This window comes from Geotrypetes seraphini, chromosome 4 (genome assembly GCF_902459505.1).
Source record: "Geotrypetes seraphini chromosome 4, aGeoSer1.1, whole genome shotgun sequence".
Classification (NCBI taxonomy): Eukaryota; Metazoa; Chordata; class Amphibia; order Gymnophiona; family Dermophiidae; genus Geotrypetes; species Geotrypetes seraphini.
In genome coordinates, this window is record NC_047087.1 from 172887034 (window position 1) to 172902331 (window position 15298).

Here is a 15298-nt window from a genome sequence, read left to right on the forward strand (position 1 = left end):
TTTTGCTTTCCTGCCTTGCTTAACTATTTTCATTTAGCTGCTTTATTTTAATAGAAAGGGCTTAAGTATCAGATTTCTAATTGTCTTTCTTCTTTTGTAGCACCACAACCACAAAATGCTCTTTTGTTGGAAGGAGGAGCAGATAAAGGAAAAGAGTCCCCCCCTCCCCCTAGCACAGGCCATGAAACAGGGATCAGGTCAGAAACACCTAACCTCACAATTCTTTCAATTAACCCTTACACGAAAGGGAACATCTTTAAAGTGTTACTTTTGTATTGTTAATAAACAGTTTATTGATTATTTCTTCTGTCTGATTTGCCTTCATTGATGCCATATGTTCCTCAGTGACAACTTGTGAATGTTGATGTTTGAGGTTGACCTTGAATGTGTGGTGATATGTTTTACGTAATTGATAACCAAACAACAGGGAAGATTCCACTCTGAATGAATCCCAGGAAATCTAGGAAATTCAAAGAGAAATCAATCAATTTGAAATTTATGAAATATCATCTAAACAAACATAATACAATAGAAAATTTTTTAACATAATTCAATGGAATTTACCTAAATAATATCATGAACAGATGCCACACTCATAAAAGATTATAATGATAGACGGTGATTTAAATACTGTTGATAGAAGGTGTAATGGGCCATATTCTATAAACGGCGTCCAACCTGAGGTAGACCACCTGTACTCTAGTCATCTGTCATAGAAAGATGATGGCAGATAAAGGCCAAATGGCCCATCCATTCTGCCCATTTGCAGTAACCATTATCTCTTCCTCTTGCTAAGAGATCCCACGTGTTTATCCCAGGCTTTCATGAATTCAGACACAGTCTCTGTCTCCACCACCTCTACCGGGAGACTGTTCCACGCATCTATCACCCTTTCTATAAGAAAGTATTTCCTTAGATTACTCCTGAGCTTATCACCTCTTAAATTCATCCTATGCTTTCTCATTCCAGAGCTTCCTTTCAAATGAAAGAGACACGACTCATGCGCATTTATGCCACATAGGTATTTAAACATCTCATATCTCCCCTTTCCCATCTTTCTTCCAAAGTATACATATTGAGATCTTTAAGTCTGTCCCCTTATGCCTCATGATGAAGACCACACACCATTTTAGTAGCCTTCCTCTGGATTGACTCCATCCTTTTTATATCTTTTTAAAGGTACAATCTCCAGAATTGCACACAATATTCAAAATGAAGTCTCACCAGTCTTATATAGGGCCATCAATGCCTTCTTTTTCCAGGATGCACTGGGAAGGGGAAGGCCCACCATTCTGAAGAGGTGGTCTTGCCGGCTGGAGGGAGTAGGCATCCCTCTGGCCAACCTTCCTGTTAAAGGTACGGGGGTGTCCGGGTGGGTTTTAGGGGTTTGGGGGTGCCAGTAGGAGGGAGTAGGAATCCCCCCTACCAGGGATGTTAGGGAGTGCCGACAGAAGAGAGTGGGCATCCCTCCTGCCAGGCATTGTTTCACGGTTTGCAGCAAGAAGGATTGGGCATTCCTCCTGCCGAGGACAGTGTGTGCATGGTTTGGGGGTGGCAGCAGGAGGGAATGGACATCTGTGGTGGGGTTTGAGGGTTCCCTGCCACTGCCGTTCAATTAATCGCGGCAAGGAGATTCCTTTGCCACGATCAGCTCAGTGGCAACACGATTTTTTAAATGGCATCTGACATGGACGCCGGTTAGAGAATAGGGTTGGCTAGGCGGAGTTAGGCTTCTGTCCATTAGGACAGAGGCAATTCTATTTGGGACACATATGTGCGATTCTCAAAAGCTGCTTAGGTGGCTGCTGACACCAGGTGTCATATACAGAATCAGGCCCAATGAGTCTTAGACATCAACATGGTACTATAGAATCTTACACACCAGTGCAGTGACATAGAGTGTTGATGATCACCAATACAGTGCTAAGAACTCAAAATATTAAACCTGTTGTTGAGGTTTGAGGGGTGATAGACTCAAGAGTAATGTAAGGAAATTCTTTATGGAGAGGGTGGTTGATGCCTGGAATGTGCCCCCAAGGGCGGTAGTGGAGAGGAAAACAGTGACAGAGTTCAAAAAAGTGGAGGATGAACACAGAAAATCTTGAATCAGAAAATAATGTTATATATTGAAGAACTGAGGCCAGTACTGGGCAGACTTGCACAGTCTGGATGGAGTTTAAAGTGAATCCTAGAAATCACCGGAAGCCAGTGAAGTTTTGACAGAAGTGAGGAAACATGATCGAATTTGCTTTTTGCGAAGATCAACCTCGCCGCAGTGTTCTGGATCCGCTGAATTCTTTGAAGATTTTTCTTGGTTAGACTTAATAATAATAATAATAACAGTTTATATACCGCAGTACCATGAAGTTCTATGCGGTTTACAAAAGATTAAAAGACGTTACAAATTGAATGAACTTAAGAGGTGAAGGAAAGTGGTTAATAGATCAAGAGAACCGTATTGAGGAGACTTAGATAGATGGAATTACAATAGTCCAGTCTGGAAAGAATGATTGATTATACAATGACAGCAAAATGTTGTTGGCAGAAGTAGGATCTCACTAGGCCCATAAATTAGGCTTATAGATCTAGACAAATTTATAAGCATCGGCGGCAGTTGTGTAATTGGATGCCACGTGTTAGGTACCACAGTGGCACATTTTATTTATTTATTCAATTTTCTAGTCCTTCCTCCTATCCCAGAACAGGTTTCAAGTTTACATATTAAAGGTTAGTGATAAGATAGTTGGCGTAAGGTCTTCAAATAAGGATAAGACATGCATATTTTGAGTTAGTGATATAGCGAGATAAGGCAATTTTAACGAAACTGGCACATTCTTCATACAGTAATAAGACAATTTCTTTTTTTTAATTATTATTTATTTATGAGTTTTCAATATAACAATCAAGTATAAACTTGTACAGAAAAGCAAAATTTCAAGAGGCAAATAACATTTTTAAACATAATATAACACAATAAATAATTGTATCTTTAATCTCACTCAAGTCCTCTATTTTGGATCCAAGATTAAAAATAAACGGAATTAAGGTAATCAATTAAGGAAGAAAAAACAGTTATAGGTAAAACTGTGCTAACAGTCATCTATCTCTATCCATCTTGAGCTTTCTCCAGTCTTGACAGTGATAGGAATGTTGTCAGTTGAGACGGTTCAAAGAAAACAAATTTATGCAACTTATAATAGACTATGCATTTACAAGGATACCAAAGGAAAAAAGTTGCACCCAGGGCTATAACTGCTGGTCTCATTAGAAGAAATTATTTTCTCCGCTTCTGTGTATCTCTGGCCAAATCAGGAAACATTTGAACTTTCAGTCCCAAAAATTCTTTATGTTTATTTTTAAAGAATAGTTTCAGTAACCATATTTTATCCATTGTAAGAGCTACTGAAAGAAGCAAAGTTGCCGGTATGGCTGCTTCCCTATCTGAGGATTCCAATAAGGCTGTAACATCCAAAGGCTCTTGATTTACTTCTTTAATGTCTTTAACAGGAAGGTAATACACCTGAGTAAGAGGTGGTATAGAAGATTCAGAAATTCCCAATATTTCCGTCAGATAGCGAGTAATCATTTCTCTAGGAGTTACTGTTATAATCTTAGGAAAATTAATTAATCTAAGATTATTACTTCTTGTAGAATTTTCAAGTGACTCAAGTTTCCTTCTTAAGTTTGTATTATCTTTGATTAAAGCTTCCTGTATTACTCTTTGAGAGTTAATATTCTGTTGTTGATTTTCTATCTGCAATTTATTTTCATTGGTAATTTTCCGTGTTTCTAGAATATCCTTATCATACAATTTAAACCGTTCTTCCACTTGGTTTAATTGGGACGCTATAGTTTTAGGAATAGTAGCTACCAGGTCCCACAGAGCATCCAAAGTTACCTCCTGGGGTTTAATTATCTGAGGCAATTGAAAATGTAAAGTCTTATGCTCACCCACTGGCAAGTCTTCCAATGTCTGTCCGGACTGGGTTAATCCATCTCCCACTGTTGTAATGACCTCGAATTCCTTGTTCAGGTTTCCTGGAGAAATCTGGGAAACCGAATCTCTGTCCCCCGGACTGATCTCCACAGCCTCCAGAGGAGGAAACACTCCGATTCCCGGAAGTTCCCCCTCCCTCGGGGAGCTAGCCGTTCGTGGATGCGGGGGAGGTGCTCGATTGTCAGGGCTAAAGGTAGTTTCAAGCCCCAAGGAGGACTGCTGCGCGCCGTTTTCCTGCAGCGTCTCCAGCGGGGGTAGCCCTGTTCCTGCCGACGTAGCCTGCATGCGCCGGATAATTTCTTCAATATTGCCTAACACGGAGGTCTCGGGGCGCCGCGAGGCCCCAGCGGCACTTCTTCCTCTCCGTTTAGACATCTCAAAGGTAGGAAATCGTATTTGTATGGAGAAAAAAGTCCAATTTGAAGAAAACTATCGGGAGCTTTCGCACAGCGTCCCTATACCGTCGCCATCTTGGATCAAGACAATTTCTATATACAATCTGAAATAGGACAATTTCTGTTCACAGTAAGAAATTTATTATATGAGTTGGGACTGATTGCGGCAACAAAACAATTCTTTATAAATCTCAGTGAGATTTGGAAACACTGTATGACTAAGATAAAGATTGACAGTGTCACTTCCGGCATGGGCAAGGAAGAATTGCTGCAGTGAATGCATCGTTCTCAATTTTTAACGTTTTCAGAGATGACAGTGATCTTCTTTGAATGAGGATTTTAAATACTGAGTAAAAGATAAGCCAGTTCTTACATTTAAAAACATTAGGGATGATTTGTGGAAGAAACTAACAGTGTGAAAATTGTACAAGTAATCTGTAATTATATGATTTCAGTGAGAGTCAGATGGAATTTAATTAGTTACCATATTATTCTGATAATAATCTGAGAAGTGGGTGATTTCATGAGAATTTTAATTAATTCTTGAATATAAAGTTATGATTAATACTTATTACATATATTTATTCTATGTTTATTAATCTCTGCTTGTATACTTTGCATATTATAAGATATGTTAGAGAAACTCTATTGGTAATAGGTTGTAATAGGTTGTTCCTTGGCAGGGATTATCTAAGAGGTTATATTGATCTATGAAATGATGGGGGACTTCAACTACCCGGGGATAGACTGGAGTACGGGACACTCCAACTCCACGAGGGAAGCAGGATTCGTAGAAGCTGTGAGGGACTGCTTCATGGAGCAACTAGTCAAGGAACCGACGCGAGGGGATGCTACTCTTGACCTCATCCTTAACGGATTAGGGGGGCCTGCAAGAGGGGTAGAAGTGGGAGGAACACTAGGCAACAGTGATCACAACGTGATCAGATTCACATTAGAAAGGGTGTCACCCATAGTGGGGAGGACCGCAACGACTGCGCTCAACTTCAGGAAAGGGAACTATGTTGCTATGAGGAAAATGGTGGGGAGGAAGCTCAGGAACGGCTTTAGGATGGAGACTGTAGGGAGCGCCTGGACCCTTCTCAGGGACACACTGCAGGAAGCGCAAAAACTGTACATCCCCAGTTTCAGGAAAGGCCGCAAGAACAAGCGGTCAAAAGACCTGGTTTGGATGACACATGAAGTAAAGAAGGTAATCAGTGACAAGAAAGTGTCCTTCCGGAAATGGAAAAGGGATCCAACGGAGGAAAATCACCAGGAGCACAGGAAATGCCAAAAGGAATGCCACCGAGAGATTAGAAAAGCAAAAGGGAAATACGAGGAGGGGCTGGCCAGGGAGGCGAAAAACTTCAAGGCATTCTTCAGTTACGTAAAGGGGAAGCAACCAGTGAGAGAAGAGGTGGGGCCATTGGACGATGGGGATAGGAAGGGAGTGATTAAAGAGAATAAAGAGGTAGCTGAGAGGTTGAACACGTTCTTCTCGTCGGTCTTCACAAGCGAGGACACGTCCAATATACCGGACTCAGAGGAGCTCATGAGTGGGGAGCAGGCCAAAAGATTGGGGCATATAGAGGTAAGTCGGGAGGATGTCCTCAAGCAGATTGACAGACTGAAAAGCGGCAAATCACCGGGACCGGACGGGATCCACCCAAGGGTTCTAAAGGAACTAAGTCAGGAAATAGCGGGCGCAATCCAGCATGTTTGCAACCTATCCTTGAAAACTGGAGAGGTACCAGAGGACTGGAAACTGGCGAATGTCACACCTATCTTTAAGAAGGGATCGAGAGGTGACCCCGGGAACTACAGGCCGGTGAGCCTGACTTCAGTTATAGGGAAGATGGTGGAAGCAATGATCAAGGACAGCATTTGCGAGCACATCGAGAAAAATGGCCTACTGCGGACAAGCCAGCACGGATTCTATAAGGGAAGGTCGTGCCTGACAAACCTTCTGTACTTCTTTGAGGGAATAAGCAGTCAGGTGGACAAAGGGGAACCCATAGACATCATTTACCTCGATTTTCAAAAGGCCTTTGACAAGGTGCCACATGAAAGGCTGCTTAGGAAGCTGTGGAACCACGGGGTGGGCGGGGATGTACACAGATGGATCAAGCACTGGCTGTCAGGTAGACTACAGAGGGTCGGAGTAAAGGGCCAATATTCTGACTGGCGGGGAGTCACGAGCGGTGTGCCGCAGGGTTCGGTGCTGGGGCCGCTACTCTTCAACATATTTATCAATGACCTGGAAACGGAGGCAAAGTGTGAGGTTATAAAATTTGCAGACGATACCAAGCTCTGCGCCAGAGTTAGGACCAGGGAGGAGTGTGAGGAACTGCAAAGGGACCTCGATAAGCTGGAGGACTGGGCAAACAAATGGCAAATGCGCTTTAACGTAGATAAATGCAAGGTCATGCACATAGGGAAAAAGAACCCGTTGTTCGAGTATAAAATGGGGGGGAGATTGCTGGAAGACACCGGACTTGAGAGAGACTTGGGTGTGCTAGTGGATCCATCCATGAAACCATCCGCACAGTGTGCAGCAGCCTCGAAGAAAGCCAACAGGATGCTGGGCATCATCAAGAGGGGCATATCAACCAGGACGCGGGAAGTCATCATGCCGCTGTATCGAGCGATGGTGCGCCCACATCTGGAATACTGCGTTCAATATTGGTCGCCACACCTCAAGAAGGACATGGCAGTTCTTGAGAGAGTCCAAAGGAGGGCAACGAAACTGGTAAGAGGGCTGGAAAACTGCCCATATGCTGAGAGGTTGGATAAACTGGGGCTCTTCTCTCTGGAAAAGAGGAGGCTCAGGGGGGATATGATAGAGACCTTCAAAATACTTAGGGGCATAGAGAGGGTGGACAGGGACAGGTTCTTCAGACTAAAAGAGACGACAGGTACGAGGGGGCACTCAGAGAAACTGAAGGGAGATAGGTTCAAATCAAATGCAAGGAAGTTTTTCTTCACCCAAAGGGTCGTGGACAAATGGAATGCGCTCCCGGAGGAAGTGATCCGGCAGAGTACAGTACAGGGATTCAAACAGGGATTGGACAGATTCCTGAGGGAAAAGGGGATCGTGGGGTACTGAGGGAGGTGCTGGGGTGTTGCATAAGTATAGACAGCTCACCAGGTCGTGCAGGTGCAAGGCCGGAGGGTTAGGACATTGATGGGAAGATAGGACTTCGATGAGAAACCTAGGGGACAAGGGGGCCCCTTCTGGTGATTAAGGCAGGTCATGACCTATTGGGCCGCCGCGGGGGCGGACTGCTGGGCGGGATGGACCTCTGGTCTGACCCGGCAGAGGCACTGCTTATGTTCTTATGTTATGTTAATCTTATTTATATTAAATTAAATTCTTACATCTTTATTTTTAAAGGGTAGGGTTTCCTTTTATCTTAATGATTTCTAGGTATTCTGGTGTATCTAGTCACAAACCAAAGATAAATGGAAAAGAATGGAGAGGAATATACAGTTCATGAGTGGTCTTTGATTTTAAATTAGCTACTGGGGGCCGGGGTTAATTTGAGTGCAAGGGACATATATTTTGAAGGTTTTAATATTAATATTAATTATAAATCTAATTTCAATTGCATAGTATAATTCTTATGGGTAAACATTAGGGAAACAAATTTTATGCCATTGGTCATTTCCTCTTTATTGGTTTAATCATTGGGTTTATGGGGAATAAGGGTATTTTGGGCTTTCTTTTATCTCAGATTCATATTCTTAAATAGGGAGTTCAGTTTCTTTATGGCATTTTCATGCTCTAAAGTGATGTATTACTGAACGGTGGGTATAATTGTTAAGGGCTTAGGGCTCCTTTTACTAAGCTGCGTTAGCAGTTATAGCACACGCGCTAGACGCTAACTCCTCCATTGAGCTGACATTAGTTTTTGGCACGTAGCACGGTGTTAGCACGCACAGCAATGTAGCACACGCTAAAAATGCTAGCGCACCGTAATATAAGGAGCCCTTAGTAGTAATTTAATTATTTAATTAATTATTTAGGAATAAGGATTTAATAATTCTTTAAATGACTAATTTGGAAAAAAAGTGTTTAGATACTTCATATGGATTTGTTCTTAAGTTGAATAATTTAACATTGAATGTTATTATTATTATAGATAAGACTAGTGTTTAAGCCCGTTAGATTAACTGGTGCTAGAATAGATATGTAGACTAAACAGATCACAAAATTTAATGAAAACTTACCGTGTGAGCTGTCTGTCTTATTTTCTTTCTCTCTCTCTCTCCTTGGCCGCTGTCTGTCTTTTTTTCTTTCTCTATCTCTCCTTGGCTGCTGACTGTCTGTCTGTCTCTCTGGCCCCCTGTCTGTCTGTTATTCTTTCTGTTAGTCTCTCTCCCTAGCCCTCCTGTCTGTCTTTCTTTCTTGCTTTCTGTCTGTCTCTCTCCCTGGCCTCCTATCTGTTTTTCTTGCTTTCTGTCTCTCTCCCTGCCTGCTGTCTTTCTGTGTGCATCTGCCTTTTGTTCTCGTGCGCTGCCTGCTTGTCTTTCTGTCTCTCTCCATGGCCCCCTGCCTTTCTTTCTGTCTCTCTCTGTAGCCCCCTTCTGTCTCCCCCCCCCCGAGCAAACCAAGATTGTTGCCTGCCCCCAGCATACCCCTCCTCCCCCCAAAGCATAGCAAGTTTGCTCCCTGGCCCCCTTTCCCTCTCCCCCCTCCCTGTGCAGCAGCAGTATTTCCCTCCAATCCTTCCCTGTGCAGCAGCACCTTGCCTGCTCCCCCTGTCATGCAGTAGCCCTTCTCCCTTCCTTTTACCTCCCATGCCCAGCAGTACCCATTTCATTCTACCAGTCCTACAGTAGCCCTTCTTCCTTCATTTTACCTATCCCCTGTCCAGCAGCACCCCTTCCCTGCTCCCCCTGCCAAGCAGTAGCCCTTCTCCCTTCCTTTTACCTCCCCCCTGTCCAGCAGCACCCCTTCCCTGCTCCCCATATCCTGTAGTAGACCTTCTCCCTTCCTTTTACCTCACTCCTGTTCACCAGCACCCCTTACATGCTCCCCTTGTCCTGCAGTAGCCCTTCCCCCCTCTTCCCTGGTTTTCGTTCTCCCTCTTTCCCTCTGTCTCTCCAAAAGGTTGCTGCTGCAGCATTTCTCCCATGGTCTCACACAGGCGTCGGCAGCATTTCCCCCCCCCCCCATTTCAAACAGCCATCAGTAGCATTTCTCATCCCCCTCCCCTCTCCTCTCGGGTCTCACACAGCCGTCGGCAGCACTCATAACTCGCTGCTCCTGCTTGCTTCGGCCCTTCATCGCTGCTGGTTCACACCTTCTTTTTTTTTACGCGAAGGCAGGAGCAGAACCCGGCAGCAAGGAAGGCCCAAAGCAAGCAGGAGCAGCGAGTTGAAGCCTCCCTCCCTGCCCTAGGCTGGAAGCGACGTTGGCAATGGGGAAAATTGGCGCCGCAGGCTCCTCTTACGCGCCGCAAATCAAACCACCACAGGATTCACTGCCGCAAATGGAGCATGGCCACGGAAGCACAAATCATGGCGGCAGGGATCATGCAGTTTTAACTGCGCATGCGTGGGTAAGGGTTTTATTATATTAAATTAATTTATGTTTTAAAATCAAATTTGTTTCAGGAAAGGCATGGGAGGGGGAGGGTTGGGTTATGTGTCCATTAATTCGATTCAAGTTCACCATGATATTTCATTTTTTAAGGGTAAGGAGGGGGTTTTTTTTGGGGGGGGGGGTAGGGTTCCTGGATGTGTGGGGATGTTATATTAGTTATTTGGAAAAGGGTAAACTAATGTATTTCATTGGAACATTGCACATATATTTTTTATTTTTGAGATGGCTTTAAAAATTTTCTCATTAAATGTTAATGGTCGCAACCATCCAGTTAAGAGGAAAAAATATTGACATTTCTTAAGAAACAAGAGGCAGATATTTACTGTGTACAGGAAACTCATTTATCATCGGTAGAGGCTGAAAAGTTGACCGGTGATGGGGTAAAACGCTGTTTTTATGCTCCTACAGTAGGAAAAAAGGTGGGAGTGGCTATTTTAATCAATAGGCGATGTTCTGCTATGTTTGGTAAGGTTCAAGCTGATCCTTTAGGTAGATGGATTTATGTTGATATGACTTTAGGAAAACATACCCTGACGTTACTTAGGGCTCCTTTTATCAAGGTGCGTTAGGTAGTTAACGCGCGGAATACCGCGCGTTCAACCGCCTGCCACACTAGTCGCTAACGCCTCCATTGACAAGGCTTTAATTTTTAGGCTTGCCACAGGTATTAGCGCGTGATGAAATGTCCAACACACTAACCCCCGTTGCGTACCTTGATAAAAGGAGCCCTTATGTTTATGCCCCTAATTCAAGTTACCTCCCCCTCTTCAGAGTTTCACTTCTCTGAGCACATTTAAAACATAGGATCACTCTCGTGAGATTTTTGTTCACTTTAGTCAGTTTTCTTCAATTTCACAAAATGACTTTACTGACTTTCAATATAGGATATATTATCCCTGTTTTTGTTAGAACCTAATTCAAATTAGGCTAATTTCTTTACAAAACTTCAACAGTTAATTCTGTCATTGGCTGCAAATACATTAATTGTCACCGGAGATTTCAATGTTGTCATGGATCCATTATTAGATAAGCAACCTAGTAAACAAATAAAGTCGCTTGGTTTAGATAATATGGTGCAATTGTGTGGATTAAGAAATATATGAAGCCTTTTTCATTATAATGCTTGGGAATTTTCTTTTTGTTCTCAAGTACATAAATCATTTTCCAGAACTTATTATATTTTTGTTTCAGACACTCTAATTCAACAGGTTACAAAGGCCAATACTGACCTGATTCTTCTGATGGATCATGCTGGCATTTGGATTGAATTACAGTTGGATGGAAAAGATTATATTAGACCTGTTTGGAGATTCAATAATGCATTGCTTGCAGATTCAAACTTTCTTGAGAAAATGCAAATAAAAATGAATGAGTATTTTCATCTTAATACCTCAGGGGAAATCTCATTGGAAACATTATGGGATGCTTTCAAAGCTACAATTAGAGGGCAAATAATTTCTTATTCGGCACATGTTAATAAACAGTTAAAATTGGAATATTCTAATTTGGAAAAAATTATATTGAATTGGCATCAAAATGGGAGCACAATACTTTGAAGGCTTTTTGAAAACTAAGTACAAATATAATGAGATTTCCTCACAATTGGCTAGGAAAGATTTGTTTTTATATCAGGCTCTCTATTATGGAACTCAAATAAAGCGGGAAGATTATTAGCTAATTATCTCAAAGCTAAAAAAAGAAAAGTAAAAATTGTGGCCATTAAGGATGAGAATGATCAATCTCATACCCAGATTGAAAATATTTTAAAACAATTTTTGAAATATTATAATAATAATAACTTTATTTTTTCTATACCGCCATAATCTTGCGACTTCTAGATGGTTCACAGTGAAGAGAGCTGTGCAATCAGCGAATAACAGCATACAAATAGGGAAGATGTCACTGAGCAGTCAGTGATTACAGAGTACAAATTAGTAAGAAATATAATATTAATATGTTATAAAATTAACATGTTACAGTGAAGGGGGCTGTATAGCCAGTGAAATTCAGAATACAAATGGTGAAGAAATCACTGAACAGTCAGTGAATACTGAATTCAATTAGTGAGAATACGCAATATCAACATGTTGAGTAATAGTTTTTAAAAGGGGGGGAATTGTCTGACTAGGAAATAAATCTATTGAACAGAGCGGTTTTAATTTCTTTCCGAAAAGCGCTGTAGGCTTTACATTCTTCCGAGCTTTATTCAAATAAAGAAAAAGATGGGTTGGAATTTTTAAAGTTAATTCAAGGGCCAAAAATTCCCCAGCTTATAAAAAGTGATCTTGATGCACCTATATCGCTTAAGGAATTCCAGACAGCATTGAAATATCTCCAAGTTGGATCCACTCCGGGTAGTGATGGATTCACTGTGGAGTTTTACAAATCATTTCAAATTACACTTTTACCTCATCTTCTAAATTTATATCAATCACAACTGACTAAGCGTTGTATTTCAGGTACTATGGCAGAATCTTTAACCATTGTTTTGCCAAAGCCAAATAAAGATCCCATGCTGGTTTCAAACTACAGGCCTATTTCTTTAATCAATGTAGATGGAAAAATTTTGGCTAAATTATTGGCTTTAAGATTAGCCAAGGCTCTCCCTTATATGATCGGTATACACCAAATGGGGTTCGTTGCTCAGAGACATTCCTCAAATAATACCAGATTAGCTTTACATATGTTAAATTTAGCAAAAACAATGGATGATTCGGCCTTCTATGTTTCACTGGATGCAGAAAAGGCCTTTGATCTTGTGGAATGAACTTTCATGTATCAAGCAATGGATTGGTTTGGTATAGGATCCGGATTTATTCAAATGATTCAAACCATGTATAGTTCCACTTCTGCCAGGCTATATATTAATGATACATTTTCTGAACATTTTTGTCTGGGAAGGGGAGTTAGACAAGGATGTCCCTTGTCTCCTTTGCTTTTTGATATTGTTCTGGAACCCTTGTTATTGGCTATTCAACAGGCAAAGGAGATACAGGGGATTCCTTATGCAGGTTGGGAATATAAGATCTCTGCTTATGCAGATGATATCTTGCTTCATTTGAAAAATCCTGAATCCACCATACCACATTTACTGGAATTGATAGACCGATTTGGTAAATTCTCTGGATACAAAATAAATTGGAGCAAATCGGAGGATCTTCCACTAAATGTGCATTGTACGAAAGGACTATTTGATTCATTCCCTTTCCTATGGAAGGAAAAAGGTATAAAATGTTTGGGTATTATGATTCAGAAAACATTGGAAGACACGATGACAGTAAATGAAAAATCTTTATTGCTGAAAGTCAAAGAAATGTGTGAGCATTGGAACCCATTACATCTTTCTTGGTAGGGGAGAGTCCAAATTGTCAAAATGATGATTTTGCCTGTAGTTTGTTACCAAATGAGCATGTTGCCGATTTATTTTCAGGGGTCCTTCTATAAAAAATTGAATGGTATTCTCAGGAACTTTATTTTCTGGGTAAAACTGCTAGAATTGCTTTAGTGTCCTTGCAAAAAACAATTGCGGAGGGTGGGGGTAAATTTTCCCAATTTCTACAGATGCCATCAAGCTTTCATAATTCGACAGGGTATGTATTGGATCCTTCCTGAAGTCTTGGAACATGTCCCGGATTGGCTTTATTTAGAATGGCAACTCCTATCCCCATTGAGATTGTGCCATATTTTAAGTATCAAGTTACCTAGGAATTATAAGGACAATAGAATTTTATTCTCTACATGGCATACATTAAAATTTATTAATAACTTGATACCTATTAAGATTCATCAGTCCACATGTCAGTCCTTGTGGTTGAACTCCAAGATTCAAATTGGCGAGTCTAAGATCCTCTGGAAGCACTGGCTGCAGGTGGGTATACGTTCACTGGATGACGTGTTATTAGACAGAAAGATGCTTTACTTTTCACGACTGCAACAAACATTTGGCATTGCAAAGTCTCAAGTATATAAATGGTTGCAGTTGAAGCACGCCATTCAGAAGGGGTTCCCTGAATGGCATAATTTTAAAACACAGTATAGCTTGCAGGGTCTATGCTTCCAGACAGATTTGCTAGGGCATCAGGCAGCCAAGTGGTATAAATTAGTATCTGAATTTTTGAATAAGAAACCAGAAACTAGTCTTAAAGACATTTGGAGCATTGAGATAAAGCAGCAAATTTCTGCATCTCAATGGCCACATATTTGGACTTGGAGGACGAGATGTACAGTGTCAGCATCTATGAGACAGGCATGTTTGGGTTGTTTTTTTTTTTGTTGGACCCTTGTTAGATTACAAAAATTAGATAGTTCCAAGTCTAATAGATGCTGGCATTGTCACCTTGAAGCAGGGAGATCACTTGTTATTCTATTGTTCCTTGATACTTAAATTCTAGAGATCTGTATGGGGGTCAAATAAATGCAATATTAGAAACCTCGCTGTCGTTATCATATGATCTAGTGTTGTTTGGAACTCTTTTATTATCCAAGAATCTAACAATATACATAAGAATAAAGTATTCCTTATCATGACAGGAGTTACAATGCAACTTATCAGGAAAAATTGGAAGAATTGGGATAGGCTAAATTACAATTTCTGGTGGGAATCTTTATGCAACACAATTGGGACACTACAGTAATTTAAAAAAAAAAAAATTGGGGATCCATCAACAAAATTTTGTTTGACTTGATCATTAGTATTACCTTTTAGTTTCTCTATGAGTGTTGAACATATCCAGGAAGGGGGGAGGGGAGGAGGGAGGAGGGTTGGTAATATATACTTATTATTATATTTGAATGTAATGAGTGCTGTTTATTGAAATATTTGTTAATTATCTGTTGCACTTTTTGTTGGCTTGAAAAGTAATAAAGAATATATATTAAAAAAAAGTTCTTTATAAATCTTCGGGGGTGGATCCCGGGATAGCATATAAGAGATTTAGTCAAGTTGGTTTAGGGTTAGGAGTTATCTTTATGAGTTTTTCAGAAAAAAGGTGGGATTTTACCGCTTTCTTGAAGCTTAATCCTGCTGAATACAAGTTCTATAATGGCATTCATGTACATAGATGGCATTATAGAATAAATGCATAATCCTGCATTTGTGTGCACAAAGAAAGTGTACTCACACTTAGTGGCAGGCATAACAGGATACTGTATACCTAAGTACTACATGTCATATATACAGCTTACAGTATTGTGTAAGTTACACATGTAAATGGAAGATTTGCCCATATTCCGCCCAGGCTTCAGAAAAGTGTAGAAGAGAACCAAACTATATCACACAAAATATACAACAAAAAGCAC

General features: G+C 40.9%; 1 protein-coding gene across 4 annotated transcripts in view; it reads left to right on the forward strand.

Moving 5' to 3' along the window:
- The window catches only part of IL34 (interleukin 34), a 134945-nt gene that overhangs the window by 100955 nt on the left and 18692 nt on the right, over positions 1-15298 (forward strand). The gene's annotated exons all lie outside the window — the stretch shown is intronic.